At 39.7% G+C, this 15,376-nt stretch overlaps 1 protein-coding gene across 2 annotated transcripts in view; it reads right to left on the minus strand.

Moving 5' to 3' along the window:
* LOC128744007 (glycogen synthase kinase-3 beta-like) overlaps positions 1-12,555 on the minus strand; it is a 73,298-nt gene extending 60,743 nt beyond the window's left edge. For both annotated transcript variants that reach the window (XM_053840745.1, XM_053840743.1), the window contains exon 1: positions 11,707-12,555. The gene's annotated coding sequence lies outside the window, so the exon portion shown is untranslated. The remainder of the gene's footprint in view (positions 1-11,706) is intronic.
* Between the last annotated feature and the right edge of the window lie 2,821 nt (positions 12,556-15,376).

Genomic DNA, 15,376 nt, shown 5'->3' on the forward strand with positions numbered 1-15,376 from the left:
ATGAATTTGAATGCGCAGGGGTGTGACTGCGGTAGAAGAAAAGGATCGGTTCAAGCCCTGCCAGAAGTGACAGACGAGAAGAATCAGGCCAAGAGTCGCATGCTCACTGCGGCTGCACGTCACAATAGAGAAAGGTATAGAGAGACTGGAGCTGCGAAAAAAAAAATCAGAAAGGTTGTATTCCATACACAACCGCGTAGCTGGCGTAGAACTACGTTAGGCGGTGTTTTGCGAAGAAACCTTGACTTGTCTTTCACACCATATTGACATACGTGTGGCGTAAAATAGCGTTAAGTAAATAATAGTGCTAAATAATTGTTTCGTATTTTTGGTATGTATTTTGTGTAATCTGTGATGCTAAAAACAAATATTTTTACCAGTGCCAAAATCGGAGTACAGCCTGAATCCGTTAATTGGGTCACAACTGCACTTCAGCTGATTCGCTAATTGGGCCGACTGACAGTTGTTTGAAATTTTTAAACTCAAAAGTTCAATAGAATTTTGATATTCAAGTTGGAGCATGGTCCAACTAACGAACACTCAATTAACGAACCGTATTTCCATCATGCACCCAGCTATTAACAAAATTCTCTCGTTAATATCAAACACTATTCACATATATATTAGTATTTTGATGATATCAAAAAATTGTTCTGTTAAAATGGCTTAACTGTGCTACAGGTTGAGAAATCCAAACTTTTGCAAGTCGATAATTTTTCAGATTTTTCAGATTTTATTCATTTTTATGATTGAAAGCTACTAGGTAAGTTAAAGTTGTTTTCAAAATGTTTTGTATCTTACTGCCTTATACTGAGTTGATGGTTTAATAAACATCAGCACCACTACGGCCTTGTCTTCTCCATCATTTTCGAAAGAAATTAATGCTTGTTTATTGAATTGTGAAGAATTACAGGCAACTAATTGACGCAAAGCAGCAATTAAAACATACAAAACTATTCTTGGATAAAAGAGTCGCTGATTTACCTCACTTTGAGAATCACTGCGTTACTTCACATGCACAAATATCCCTTCAGCCGTGTTTCCTTGTAAGACAAAAGTACCGAAAAAATTCTTACAGTACATATTCGCGACTGCGAAAGCTAAATAGATTTTTAATCTGGTTCGCACTTACACGAAAACCCATTTTCAAAACTTTCGTGAAAACAAAAGCAAAAATACTTCCTTCATTTTTTCCTCATGCAAAAACCAAACAAATATTAGCAACTTCGTAGTCGGGAATGTGGATACAATCTGGCAAAAGGAAAGGATTGCTGCTCACTTTTCTTTTCACTTTCAGGACATCAGTTTGGACTAGATTCAATGTTTAAAAATAAACTAGGTTGAAACGAAGGGGTGGTTTTATGCTTTAACAAAATTGTTTACTTTCAGGATATCAAACTGGACTAGGTTTGTCGCAGTCCTAAGAAATCTTGTTCGGACGAGAGGACTTTATCACTCTTTCTTGCATACTTCCCAAGCACGGATATCAAATTAGTATAAGTCTAAACGTCGTAAAGAATCTTCGACCTACTGGGACGAGGGGGTTTTGTTGCTTTTTTTTCTAAACGTAAAGTAATCGAATTCACAGTAAACAGATGGTGTATTTAACTGTCGTCCCTGCCTGTGGAGCAAGGCGATCACAAAGAAAATGTATGAGATAATTTGACCTTGAAACTGTTCGGTTATTTTTACTAATTAGTGATTGAAAAAGAATGTTTCAATGGAAATCACATGATAGCTACATCTATTATGAGTCGATCGGTATCTAAACCATGAAAATCCATTCATAATTGGCAGAGCTATTAGCGTTCAAAATCTTTCATTCTTTCGTGACGCTGGGTTGAATCAAATTTTGGATTGACACCCTGCGGTAAGACGTAGTTCTACGTCAAAAGAACTCACCGTTTAAAAAATGTGAGTACGAGGAGCGTATGCTCGCCGGCGCAGAGGAGAGATTCGCCAACAACGACACACGGAGTTTCTACGAAACAGTACAGGAATTGTGTTGTGCCATGCCTGTGATGTGCAATGATAGCGCTGGCAGGTGGCCAGTGTGTTGTAGATTTAGACCGTTAGCGTAGTCTTTCGTCGGCGAGTACCAAGCTGGTTTTCGTGAGGGTCGCTCTACGACGGATCAGATGTTTACCCTGCGTCAGTTACTAGATATGTTCTGGAAGTACAACTTGTAGACTCACCACCTGTTTGTGAACTTTAAGGCGGCGTACGATTCAGTCAAATGAAATGAGCTGTGGCAGATAACGTTAGTTTCCGACGAAGCTAATTACGCTGATTTGTGCGACGCTGGATGGGGCAAAATTATGCGTCAGAATAGCGGGGATATACCTCAGCCGCTTTCGTGACGTTGGATGGACTGAAGCAAGGCGATGCACTCTCTAACCTGCTATTCAACATTGCCTTGGAAGGTACAATACGAAGAGCAAACGTGGAAAGGAACGGGGCTATCATTACAAAATCTCACATCGAAATCATCCGTAGAGCAGTGGAAGAGGTCTTTAGGCCTTTTAAACGGGAAGCAGTGAAATTGGGACATACCATTAATACCACCAAAATGAAGTCGAACGAAGGTATAGTGTTTCTGGATGAATCCACACGCGTATAATCAAAATCTGAACACGCAGTGTTACCTCAAAAGCAATACGAGAAGAAACACTTTGTGACCAAACCAACAGTACTGTAGCTTTTTATGTTTAAGATTCTAAATTTATCTTTTATAAATTTCGTTTTTCAAAACGTTTGTCTGTCTTCCAATGATTCGCCTTGGTACTTTAGCATAGGTTTGATCTTTTTTGCGTAGAATATTATCAGTTTGCCAGTGACGAAATTCATTTTCATTAGTGTAACGATGGCAAAAGTTAGCCACCGAGGCACTATTGAAAATTAACACGCTACATAAATTATAAATATACAGATACACCTACTAGCATTAAACCAACAGTAGCCGACAATACCCGTATAAAACTAGTTCCAACAGAACCAAAATATATGCTAATTATCTAATGGGCAGTCAACCGAGAGGTTTCAAATTTTGCGTTGCTAACACATTCTTATTTTTCCGCGATGCACACCTACCGTACATTCATAACTTTCAGGTGAATGTTTTGCTACGGATTGAAACGCCCATTTTCCTACGTTATTTCCTAATAACACCAATCAGACTGTCTACAATTGAAATTGATTGCGACATAAAAAAATCGCAGCAGTACATCAATCATTGGCCACTTTCCCGTATCGGTGTGGAAAGTAAACTTTCCGCTATTACTGCATTAGTTTTCGCGGGTAGATAGCAAATTAAAATATTAGCTCATCATTTATGTGGAAGAGAAACGCAGTATACGGGAAAATGGTTTCACTTTATCTCAGAGAAATTTGTCAGCGATCGGTGATCTCCGGCCGAACTTCATCCCTGTGTTCTGTCTGTCGCTGCACTGCACAGCACGAACGTCACACGTTCCTGGCGGCGGACGGTGCATTATGGGCCACAAACATGCAAAGCAAACTAAATCCGAACGACGACGTTTCGACTACCCTACCCTGTCTGTCGTCACTCGCCAAAACCATGTCCACGACGAAATGGTTCATAATCCTCTCGGGAATCAGCCGACTGTGGCAAAACCATTGGATTCAGTGGAAACCAAAAAGTTCACCGCACTTCAAGCAAGACAGTCATCAGTGACGACCGGGCGTTAGAAATTGCCCCCAAACACTTGAATGCACAACACTGAACACTCAGTCACAGAGCGGCAGTCAGTGTGTTTTGTGTGGATATTATGCTGCCACATGAGGCGTATATAATGGGTGTCTCCAATTCATTTCTTTTGCCGTCTCGGCGCTCGCTCGCTCGCTCACTCGTCGTCACCGTCGTCTTCTGCTGTGTGCCAATCTATTTTTAGCATCCAAATGATTGCCTTTACGAGTAGTGATCCGCTGTGCGCCGTTCAATGGAAGACTAATTTTACTTTTAACGGCTGCGGAAATATGACCATTGCTTGCCCGTATGAAATTGCCTTTAGGATCAACCAGCAACGGGCCAGGCAGTACAGCATAACAAGCTAATGTTTGTTATAACTTTCTGCCGACAGAGTCTACCATTCAATTGCCATAAATGTATGATTACGCTCTCTCGAGTTGATCTCGCGGGGTAGAAAGATGAGATTGATCTCCGGCGAACTCTGATGCACGTTTGCAAGCTGGAACCAACTAAAAAATAACAGCAGCAGCAGCAGAAGCAAAGGAGTAAAACGAGCTACAGCAATAAAGTTGTTAGGCAAGTGACATTCCAGTGGTTGTGTATCGTCTCTCGATCGTGAAACGATCGTCGTCCGTGTCGGTCGAGCGAAGCCTCCGACTACGTCACGCTGTGCGATTTAATGCAACTGCAAAGGTTGTCTGAAGATGTGCAGATCCTACAGCAGACAGACACGTGTTTCTTGCGTCGATGCAGGTCGCACATGCACACGCTTGCAAGCAGCAGCAGCAGACGCTCTGAGTGCATGCAAGAATTGATGGTTCCGTTTGCATTGAGAACTACGCATTCGAGACGGGTCGAAAGGTTGTTTGTTGTTTGCTCGTCGAAAAGCCTTGGCCGTATAATTCGATTAAAATAAACAATATGTGTGTACTGCACTCTGTCACACATTTTCCTATGTGATGAGTTCGATTTACGCACAACTTTGTTGCCGAACAAAGCCGGAAATAGCATCGGTTCGCTAATCGATATTTCATTCTACCGAAATAAAGTCACGTGCTCGACCTGGATGATGCAATCGAGTGCTGACATTCTGAAATTGAAATGCAAAGTAAAGGTTGCTACAGAACGACCCAACTGTACCGTTAGCAATGAACTCAGGTTGCGTAGAAGCAACTTTTGCGACACTCAAGCGGGTGGCACGGCTTTTACGTCATTCCAGGTACGTCTGTTTACTCATTTATTTACATCTGCATTTTTTTCCTGTTTTCAATAGTCATTGGGATGGGACACCGTGCACCTGTGTGCGTATGTTCGCAAAAAACAGCGATAAAATAAAATGTAAACATACGCATCGTGATCGTGACAGTCTCGGGTCTCGGTACGTCACCACACTCTTCGGGTAGCTTTTCGAAAAAAAAGTAAGCTCGCACGCATACATATTCGGACCACCAATCTCACACACGATGGACAAACGACGGACGCAGGCAGGACGAACAGGAGAACAGGGCAGATTCATCCATCCTGAGTTGCGCGCGTCCGACGCGACGGGAGGGTGAGGAAAATGATAATCACTCTCGCTAGTCGCTTATCGAAACCTAATGCTATCTCGACTCAACTCGTCGAGCCCGTCAGGCGATTCACCGTTGCCCCGCGCTGCTGACGACTACTTGTATTGTCGTCGTTCACTGCGGTTACAAAATTTTCCATTGACATTTCCTTTTTTGCTGCATTCGCGAGGAACCCGCGTAGTGCTGCTCAGGCTGCTGGCTAGCTAAACGGACTGGATTCCGGAACAGTGGGAATGGAGGCACGCTGTGCTGTCCAAAGTTTGTGCAGAGGCACGATGATTAGATAGATTAGGAGTAGGCCATTAGGAAGATAATGAGCACCTGTGCGAGAGCTGCTTACCATAATCGGCGATACAGAACTAGATCAAGGTGTTGGCCAGAATTCGCGTTTCCTGTTCGATCCAGTTTCGACCGCTCCGTATTTAGGAAATCAAATTAAGGTGTTTAATTATGAACTGATTGTTGAAGTTGAATTTTTTACTTTTGTCTAAAAAGTAAAATATCTTTAGTATTGTGAAGTACCAAGAGTGTTTCTTCCCGGATTTCATCAAAATAAAACATAAATCTTGCATGCATCTGGGAAGTATGATGCTATCAGTTTATTGCTTTGTTGTTCATTCAATCATGAATAATGTAGGTGCGTTTCTGTAGAATATTTCTTTCAATTTGTTGTTGACTAAGACTTACATTATTGCAATTATACCTCTAATGGATTAGCGATGATATTATGTTTTGGGCGTTTTTGCATTGATTCTGCATGCACCTGCAACATAGGTAACGATCGGCTAACTGAATTAAGGAGCTCACGTAAGAAGTGAAATATTTGTAATCACCTATTACTCTTGATGAATACTTTTACGTGATTGTTTTAACTAATTGTTTTCAATTAGTTGACAAAAAATTGAAGTTAAAAAAAAAGAATAAACACTACCTATTGTAACAATAAAGGATTGGAGGATTGTAAACAATCCTCACAAGGCGACAATTTTGGACAAAATCTAACAATGTTACGACAGAATTGCTCTATAGGAAGGTTCGTCAAGTTTGACGAAACGGTTTACTTTTATGACATCAACTGAATCTGGGTTCAGACGAAATAAACATCTATGACCTGTTGGGACGAGAAAAGTCTGTCACAAGGCAAGGCAAGGCCTCGGGCTCAAACGTCTTTCTAAGAGTTGACCCTTCTTCATCGACAGACTTCACGGCCGACTGTTAGAGTACAGGACAGTTACGGGGATAGTACAACATCCTACTGACTCTATCTAGCAGCGCCGCCTGACCGAGATTCGAACATACGACGACCAGCCCCACAGCACACCACGCCACAGCAATTTACGAAAACGACCAACAAAAACTCAGATAGACTAGAACATTGCCAACCAAAATCTAAAACATCCTTACAGACTTAATTGTTTAAGTCTGCCAAAAAATAGAGCAATGATGGTCTTGTCTATTTGTCTATGTCTGATATCGTTATCACATTGTATGGAACGGTATGGCAGTTCTCATTAGCTGGTTCAGGGATTCAGGCACTGAACAACTTACTACTATTTTTTCCTATGGCCCGCGCTTCAATTCCATTTTATTTAGCTAGGAAGCTGATGAGTAAAATGTTCAACACGACAAGAGCGTTGGTTGGTTCAGCGATCTCATTGAACAAGCATACCAACACATTGTTCCTGGTGCTAATTCAGTATCAATGAATGAGGTAGGAAGAGAATTCGAAACAGCTTCTACTCGATATAAAAATAGAGCGCGGTTGCCATATCTGCATGCGTCATTCGCAAAAATTTCTCATTTGGTGGTTTAGCGATACCACTGAACAACATACTACTGAATATTGCTTGTAAATGTAATGAGCCTATTTGACATCATCTGCGTACATCGTAGTATGGTTGTTATTCTTTAATTTTGTTCAATAGGTAAATACAGCAGCTTTGGTGGAGCATTACTTTAATTAGTAGAGCCAACTGAAAAATTACATGAGGACGGCCTTTAGGTTTGATGTCGATGGCAGTAGAGGATTAGTTCCTTAAGAAGCTAATGCCAAGAGGAAATGATAGACAAATTCTGCCCAATTAGCTTAGAGGTTCGAAGGTGGCCTAGCAATCCAGTCGTCGTATGTTCAATTCTCGGCTGGACGGTACTACTGGTTAGTTAGCAGGATCGTGGCACTATGTCGATAAAGAGCGGTAAAATCTCAAAAATGACTATATCCAAGGCTTTGCTTTTTTTTGATAGACGAATTTGCTTGTAAAGTAAACCATCGTATTCCGTTGTTATTAAAATAGTGCTTTGAATATGTTTGTTTGTTTGTTTGTTTGATGCTTTAAACTTATATAAACGCGATAATAATATAAATTGCATATTGATTTGTATTTTTCCCTGATTGGACAAGTAAGCTAAACACCCACTAAAAAACAAAACAGACAGATTTTTTTAATCGAGAAAAAAATTGATTTTAGGCATTTTTACTTAAAGTTTAAACGTGAAAACCAAGTCAATTCTTGCTTTTAATATATCCGTTATTACTTTCCATGCAAAAATCTATGAAAAGAAAAACAAAAACGAAAGAAATTTTTTCGGCCGATTTTCGGAAATTCCATTGTTCGAATTTCCCTGTCTGTTTCGTGCTAGAAGCGTTAACTCAACTCGTACACTCAATTTTCGAGTTTTTCAGACTTTAGAGCACACAGACAATTGATTTATAAAAAAATTAACTTATATCCTACAAATTATTTTGTTCCCCCCACCCCCTTGATTTTTCAAGCCAATTTCTAAGGGGGGGTTGACAAAAACCTTAGAAATAATTTGCAATGGCTTTCTTGAAAATTTCTGCAGGTTTCATTTAAATTTTGCTTGAATTTTTTTGGAGCTATTTTCAACTTTTCAAAAACAGATGACACATGCGTCACGGATTGGTTACCCCGTGGATGGTTGCAGCTCGGAAATTAGGAAGCAGATAGGCCAACACACGTTCGGACGGAATGTGACAGCATAGGATAGCATCAAAACAACGAGCGTGTTTTGTTGATCATTGCCAGTGCGGACTAACGTGCAAAATTATTTGAATTTTGGTAAAGACTAATCAAAGGACAGCTTTATTGGGATGGTTAAGGAAGATAATACTGTTTTAATTTATTTGGATTGTGACCCCCGTTGTATCAAATTCTTTTATGTTGTTTTCTTGATAACATAAGCGCGCCTAATTCTGTGTATGGCTCCTAGTTCTGCACATCGCAAGAATTTGGATGTAGGTATGTTTCAACATTAACTAAGCATTAACTAAGCATTAACTAAGCAGTAAATCAACCGTTTATTAGCATTCCTGACATTACTGTATACTAGCTTTTTGATTGCATGTAAAATGGCATCTAAAATTCTATTCGAAATCTACTTGTATTATTGTCAGTAATCAGCTACAAATAAGCATTATTGTCAGTATTATAAAAGTAAAGTAGCCGTATATTTCATCAAAGTAGATTTTAAGTAGCATTTAAAGATGACGCATTGAAATAGCATCGGCAATGCTTATTGTTTACCTGGGACATAATGGACGGAGTGCGATTGGAAGTTTTACTTAGCCTCAGTTAACCCGCCGATGTCTCACGAATCCTGCCGTCGTTCACAAAAGTAAAGCAGTAGCTATGCAAGTGGCCAAGCTTTTTCCGTTCGTAACCCAAGACAAAAGTATTCAAATCTGGTGTCCCATCCGCCGCAGTAAAAGAAAAAATGATAGACGGTAGATAAGCTTGCTTGCAGAATTGCGAAGAGCAGAATAGGTTAATGCAAATCAAGGGTTCCGGTGCCATCGTTAGTCAGAGTGAAAAAGAAGCAGAAAAAGTAAGCGGTAAGGATTTCTCTGTCTGTTGGAAAGCTTTGCCAAGCAGTACCGTACAAAGCAAGATGGTTCAACTTCTTAATGTCAAACTGACTATCTCTTAATGGATTACATACAAGGATTTGCCGTCCTACGTCGAGCTCACACTGTGCTTCTACTTTTTAATGTCAAAATTGTAAAAATTAGTTTGAAGAAAAACTTTAACACTGTAAGATGTGCAGCATTTCAGTGCACCATAATTTATATACAGGCCGGATTCTCAACCATCCGGAACTTCACTCCACATAAGCTTCTTTATCGACAGACTTCGCAGTCGGTACTTAGAGTACAGGAGAATTACGGGACCAATGCAACGATCCTACTGATTCTAGCAGCACCGCTCAGCCGAGATTCGAATATACGACGACTGGCTTGTTAGACCAGCATCGTACTTAGAAGTTAACGGGGCGTGCAGTCGCATTCTACGGATACTGTCAATTCTTTTGCAAAAAACAAAATTCATGTGATATTTTTTGGCTAAGGGGTATTAATATCTTCGAATTTTTACAAAAAATATGACTTGAATGATTATCCTCGATTATCCGGAGAGAAAAATTTGTAATCCGATTTTTCTTATCAAGCACGGAGCCTACATTTTTCCAAAATTTTAAGCCCAAACCATCCAGATGCATCTGGTTCGGGATTTAGTCTAAAAAATCCAGAACTGTATATAAATAATGGTACACTGAAAACGTTGAACTTCAAATTTTAACCTTTATTAGTACCTAGTCAGAGCGTGTACAGTTGTACCGTCTGCGCTTGAGAAGTTGAGAATTCTTGGAGAAAATGATTCCAAATAAAATTTATACTAAATTTTCAAAAGCGAGCAAAATTTTTTTTAAGCGTACATTTGTTTGCAGCGGTTTTGACAATGATCAAACTGATGTCTGTGATGGTAAAACACCTGGTTTTTTAGCAAATGTACTAAAATGGCAATAAAAAAACACGGCCTGAAACACAACAAGTTTTCAATAGCCAATAAAAAAACTGTAGTCGATGCGTACGATCAAATTTGATTTATATGATAGCTTATAATATTTTTAAATATAAGGTATTTTAGAAAGATACCCTAATTTTTGGTTGAAATTGGGGGTTTTCTATTTGGCATAATTGTAATAATTTAATTGGGTTCAAATATTCACCGTGTACGATCATATTCAAGATAAGCTTGTTATTTTGAGGCTAAGTCTATTATGTCTTTAACTTCTCTGATAAACAGCGCATCTCGCGCATATTGCCAAGCTTCACTTACGGCGGACTTTACACTAGCAACTTCGTTCACCGTAGACAGGAATAGCTCAACCAGAAGCTCTCGGAGCTTCTGGTGAATCAGTCATGGCGATTGAAGCATCAATGAACCTAATTTGTTCAGAATTCAATTGCATGTAACAGTGTAATATTCATAACTATTGATGAAGTTGGTTTCGTGCATTCTGATAATTATTTTCATGGCCTATTATTGATGAATCAATTAGCTCGTCTAAAAATTCCATGAAAACTGCTCAGAAAAAATTCATTCATCGTAGAAGGTCAGGTATTTCCCTTATTATTTTCTTCCTCTTTTGAACTTCGTTCTCCTCTTTATCCTGTATTTTCTTCCTCTCTTATTTTTTTTTATTCCCATCTTGATATGTATAAAAAATGTCCTCCCACTTTTGTCAATCCATATTGAAAGCATTAGCAACGGACTAACAGACAGGTAATTCTACCTACAAGTAGAACAAAGCACTTGAAGATGTTATATGAGATAATATTTGAGCCTTTAGACGAAAAATACAACTTATCAAAAGCAAAAACTCATTTTACATACGATTTCAAAGATTGTTAACCACTGCTAGATTAAAATTTGACAACCTTCAATTTGCTGGTTCAAAATAAACCGCACAATGAACGTGCGAAAACGTGATTCAGACAGTTCATTCCAACTCCGTTTTTGGCGTTATCTAATCACGATTCAATTTCGTACAAGTCACACGAAATTCCGGCGATAAAATTTTCCGTTTGTGATAGGATAATGTAAAAGATAGAAGAATAGCCCCTTCCCGACAGGGCTTGCGCTTGAGTTTTATTTTGTGATGCAGTCGTGTTATTTAATTTATCAATCCAAGGTGGAATCCTGGGCAAACTAGGACAACCTCAAACAATGTTATGTAGGAGGATGTGTTAAATCTTTTCAATGGTATGTGGCAAAGTGGACGATGAAAATGTAAACAAAATATGCAACTGTAACTGTCAGTCTCGAGTTTGTTTAAATGTAATATTTACTGCAAAATACCGTGTGAACTGACCCATTAACGGTTTGTACTTGACCGGTTAATTTTAGCCGCCGATAAATCGACGAGCGCTCACATTGCAAGTGCACAGTGCACATAAGCGGTACTCCGTAGTAAGGGTCGTGAAAAGATTTCGATCGTCGTGCACACCGGGCCAGCACAGAGCAAACAGAGCGGTAATCGCGTGCATCATCATCCCACGGGCGGTGCTGACTGGGTGGCTGGCTGGCTGTAGTTTGTCGTTGTACATATATCCAAAAATAAAAAGCGTACTTCGAGCGCGTGTTACGATGATCCAACTTTTTTTTCGATGACTCCCTCGGTGACAGACAACTTTTGAACGTAGACAACAGAACCGAAACTATGTCGTTGCTCGCGTGACGATGTCTGATGGTACAACTTGCACAACACTTGGATCTTCTTCACGCTATGCACACTTTTCGCACACTTTTCGGCGCAGTTTTCAAGCTTATAACTCAAATATGAAATACTGCCACAACTGCTTTCTAGCCTATTGTTGTTGGCTCTAAAAGATGGAATTTTATCAACTGTGCATGCAACTGGTGTGTACGCCGAGCTAAAAAAAACTCCTTTTTCGGCTGTTCGAGTGCAACTTAGTGTGCAGTGAAATGCGAATGATGCGCGCCGTTGACGTCGCAAATTTCAGCCGCTCTCACTCGGAAGCCGTGCCCGCGTAAACTAGAAACTCGTTTGCAGCACACCAACTACCCGCGATGGAATCTTGCTTCGCGGTGTGTTCCTGCTTTCTGGATCTTGATCCCTCTTGCTTGTTACGAAGGCCCCACGTTTCGGTCGTGTGCGGAATCAAATCAGCACGCACTTTTCAACTTCTCCGTAGATAGCCAATATACACAACACACAGAGTGGTACGTCAAACTTCGCGACCGCTGCAGTCGATATTTTGGCGAACTTCTCCACAACAACTATACGCTTTTTTTAACAATATTAATAACATCAACAACAAAACTAAGAAGAAACAATCCGAGGCGAAAGAACGTACATTAAATAAAAAAAAACTCAACAAAAAGTCGCGACTCCAAAGTCTGTAGTATTTACTGCACACGGACGGGGACGAACGCGCGCACGGTCGAAACTACTACCACTTCTTCGGGCGTCTGCGTTGATACTGAATTGAATGCGGTGAGCGACGAACGCGCGAGCCGACAGCTAAAGCCGGGACCGCTGCCGTCCACGCTAGAGCTCTAGAGGTAGGCCGTCTCTTCTTGGAGCAGCAGCGGCAGCACCATCAGCAAACAGCAACACTATCGCCGTCGTCGTCGTCGCCCAGGAACGCAGCAAAAACAGCATGGCTGAATTCACTTAACAGTGTGTTTTGTCGGACAGGTTGTGATACCGATTTGAGATATCGTGGTTTTTCGAAGGAAGACACTCGTTGTGGGAACATGGCACAAGTATCATTTACTAGCATTTGATAGTATTGTAAATGGTTGTTTCTCTGATTTTGGTGATCAAAATTAAGCAACTCCAGACAAAGTGCGTAAAAATGGTTTAACTTTCCAATTTAAATGAAACGTTCAACGTGTCTTCAGATACGGAAATCATTCTTTTTTACAGGTTAATTGACTTAAGAATATTTTTTTCATATGTGTTTCCACATAGGAAAGATAAAAAAACATTAAGCAGAATTAAACATAACATTATTTTCATTTCTTTGTTAAACCTTCATCAAAGAAGTTTTAAACGTTCCTTTTTGTTTATCAACACGTGGTTAAACTTTTACTTTGTATTGGGAAAGATGAAAAATCGGTATGTATGTTAAAATACATATTTTCATTAAAGACTGTTTTTCGTTTATATAAAAAAATCTCACTTTTCAAGGGTATGAAATGTAGAAGGCAAACAAGAGAGCGACCAACATAGCTCTTGCCATCTCAAGCCCCTACCTAGCGCATCCACGCGGCCATACCCGGTAATGCTCTATTGAGTAGCTAAGCTAGGCGGTGCGATGCTGTGTGGTTCCTGGCTGCCTGATTTCAAAACTGCGATTTTGGGCAGACGGCTGAGTCACACGGCCAGGTAAGCCTAATACATTATTTTAATAATTTGTTTTGTTTTAACTCATCAAGCACCTCCTACTGTACAGTAAAAAATTTTGACCGCGACAAGTTTAAGTAATGCACATGGATATCAGAATGAAAAATTAAATTAGTTTTTGGATATTAGATGCACTGATGGAAACTCAAATGACGCAATTATATTTCATTCCACGGATTGCTGGTGAGATTGTTCTATTTTTGCTCAAATATGCTCCATTTCATTTTATTTTTACGCTTATATATTCATATTATATTCACATCATCAGTGTTGAAAAATTCATGGCAGTAAAAAACTCAATGAGATTTCAAGCACAAGAAATTTCAACTTTGATCAGAAGCGCCGAACTCACATATGAATTTCTCTCGCTATTATATGCGATGTCTCTGTTGCTATGCGATGTGAACCAAATTCAACTGTGAGCATTTTGCTTACTTCTTCCACAGCACAGCTGGCATTTCATACAACGAACCAGAGAGCGAATAAGAATTAACCGCCACCGCCAGAGAAAACATCAGCTGCGAAAAAAGCTAGCACACATTCATGAATGAAAGATAGCAAACAAATTGACAGAATTTACATTTTTCCTTCGCGGGAATCGACATTTTCTTAACTAGAAAGTAAAAAGCCTAATAAGAATTAGATAAACATGTAGTTTAAATGTGTGTTTTAGTTTAACTTTACGATTTATTTAGAGATTCATTCTCTTACGCTCAGTCACAGTTACGTATCGCACGAGAGAATGCCTATGCTGTTCAACAACGAATTTGTATGTATAGGTGTATAGTTCCGGGTAGCAGTTGAAGCAAAGCAGAATATGATCAAGCGGGAAGAAATATGTGTGAGTTTTGTGCTGCTTGCTATGAAACCAGAAAAATTCACGCGTGAGTTTTTTCTGCATAGGATCAAGTTGACATGATTCACAGTTGATTCTGTTTGGACATGGCCTGGTGTACGGTGTACTTACGGGTACACCGTATCAGCCACCCATGATGTGTACGGTTCTCTATGCTATGCTATGCTATGCTATATAAAAAAAATCTCACTTTTCAAAAAACAAATTTCAATTACGGGTAACTTTGTGCAAACCGGGCAACTATTCGGGGAAAGTACTATATTGTCTATAAATAATTCCATCAGGAGATCTCGAAAGGAATCTCAAAAAAAAAAAACAATTGAAAAGGGTGTTATTTTTTGATAGAATTGTTTATAGCTCACTAAGTGAAAGTGATAGAGAATTACAGTGTTTGACAAAGTGGCTAATTTCAGTGCTCTTTCTTTTTTCTTGACTTCTATGATGATTAATCGGAAGAACTGAAACATTTCGATATAGCCCAAAAATACATCGGGGCGATGGCAGGTGAGGTTCGCACCCACGTTCTTTCGGTTGGTACCCGGTTGGTTTACTAACTAAGCTACTGCCGCTCACTATATTTGCTTATTTGGTGTATAAAAATAATCTGACATTGTGTTTGTCAGAATGATAAAACCAAAATAACATTACTAACGGTACAATAAATATAGGCAATAGAATAACACACAAAAATACAGTCATTTACGAAGCCGTTCTTTAAATGACGATGTGGTGATGTTGAAATCAAACAAATCTACCACTGCGTTGAAGCTTGCCGACATATAGCGAATGGGATCATGTTACCCATACGAAACATTTCGATAGGCTAGAAACAGAAGATTCCTGGGCCACAAATGCCTTTCCGGGCGTACAAATTCAGTTGCTGCAAAATACTTGGAGCATCAATTTCACCACGCAAAGCTTTTGCCACAAACACAGCATGCTAGCACATGCTGTGTTCGCTCCAAAGTCTGAATTCCGAGAAGTTGACAGCGCTCGGTGTATGCTGGAAGC

The sequence above is a fragment of the Sabethes cyaneus genome, chromosome 3 (genome assembly GCF_943734655.1).
Source record: "Sabethes cyaneus chromosome 3, idSabCyanKW18_F2, whole genome shotgun sequence".
Taxonomy (NCBI): Eukaryota; Metazoa; Arthropoda; class Insecta; order Diptera; family Culicidae; genus Sabethes; species Sabethes cyaneus.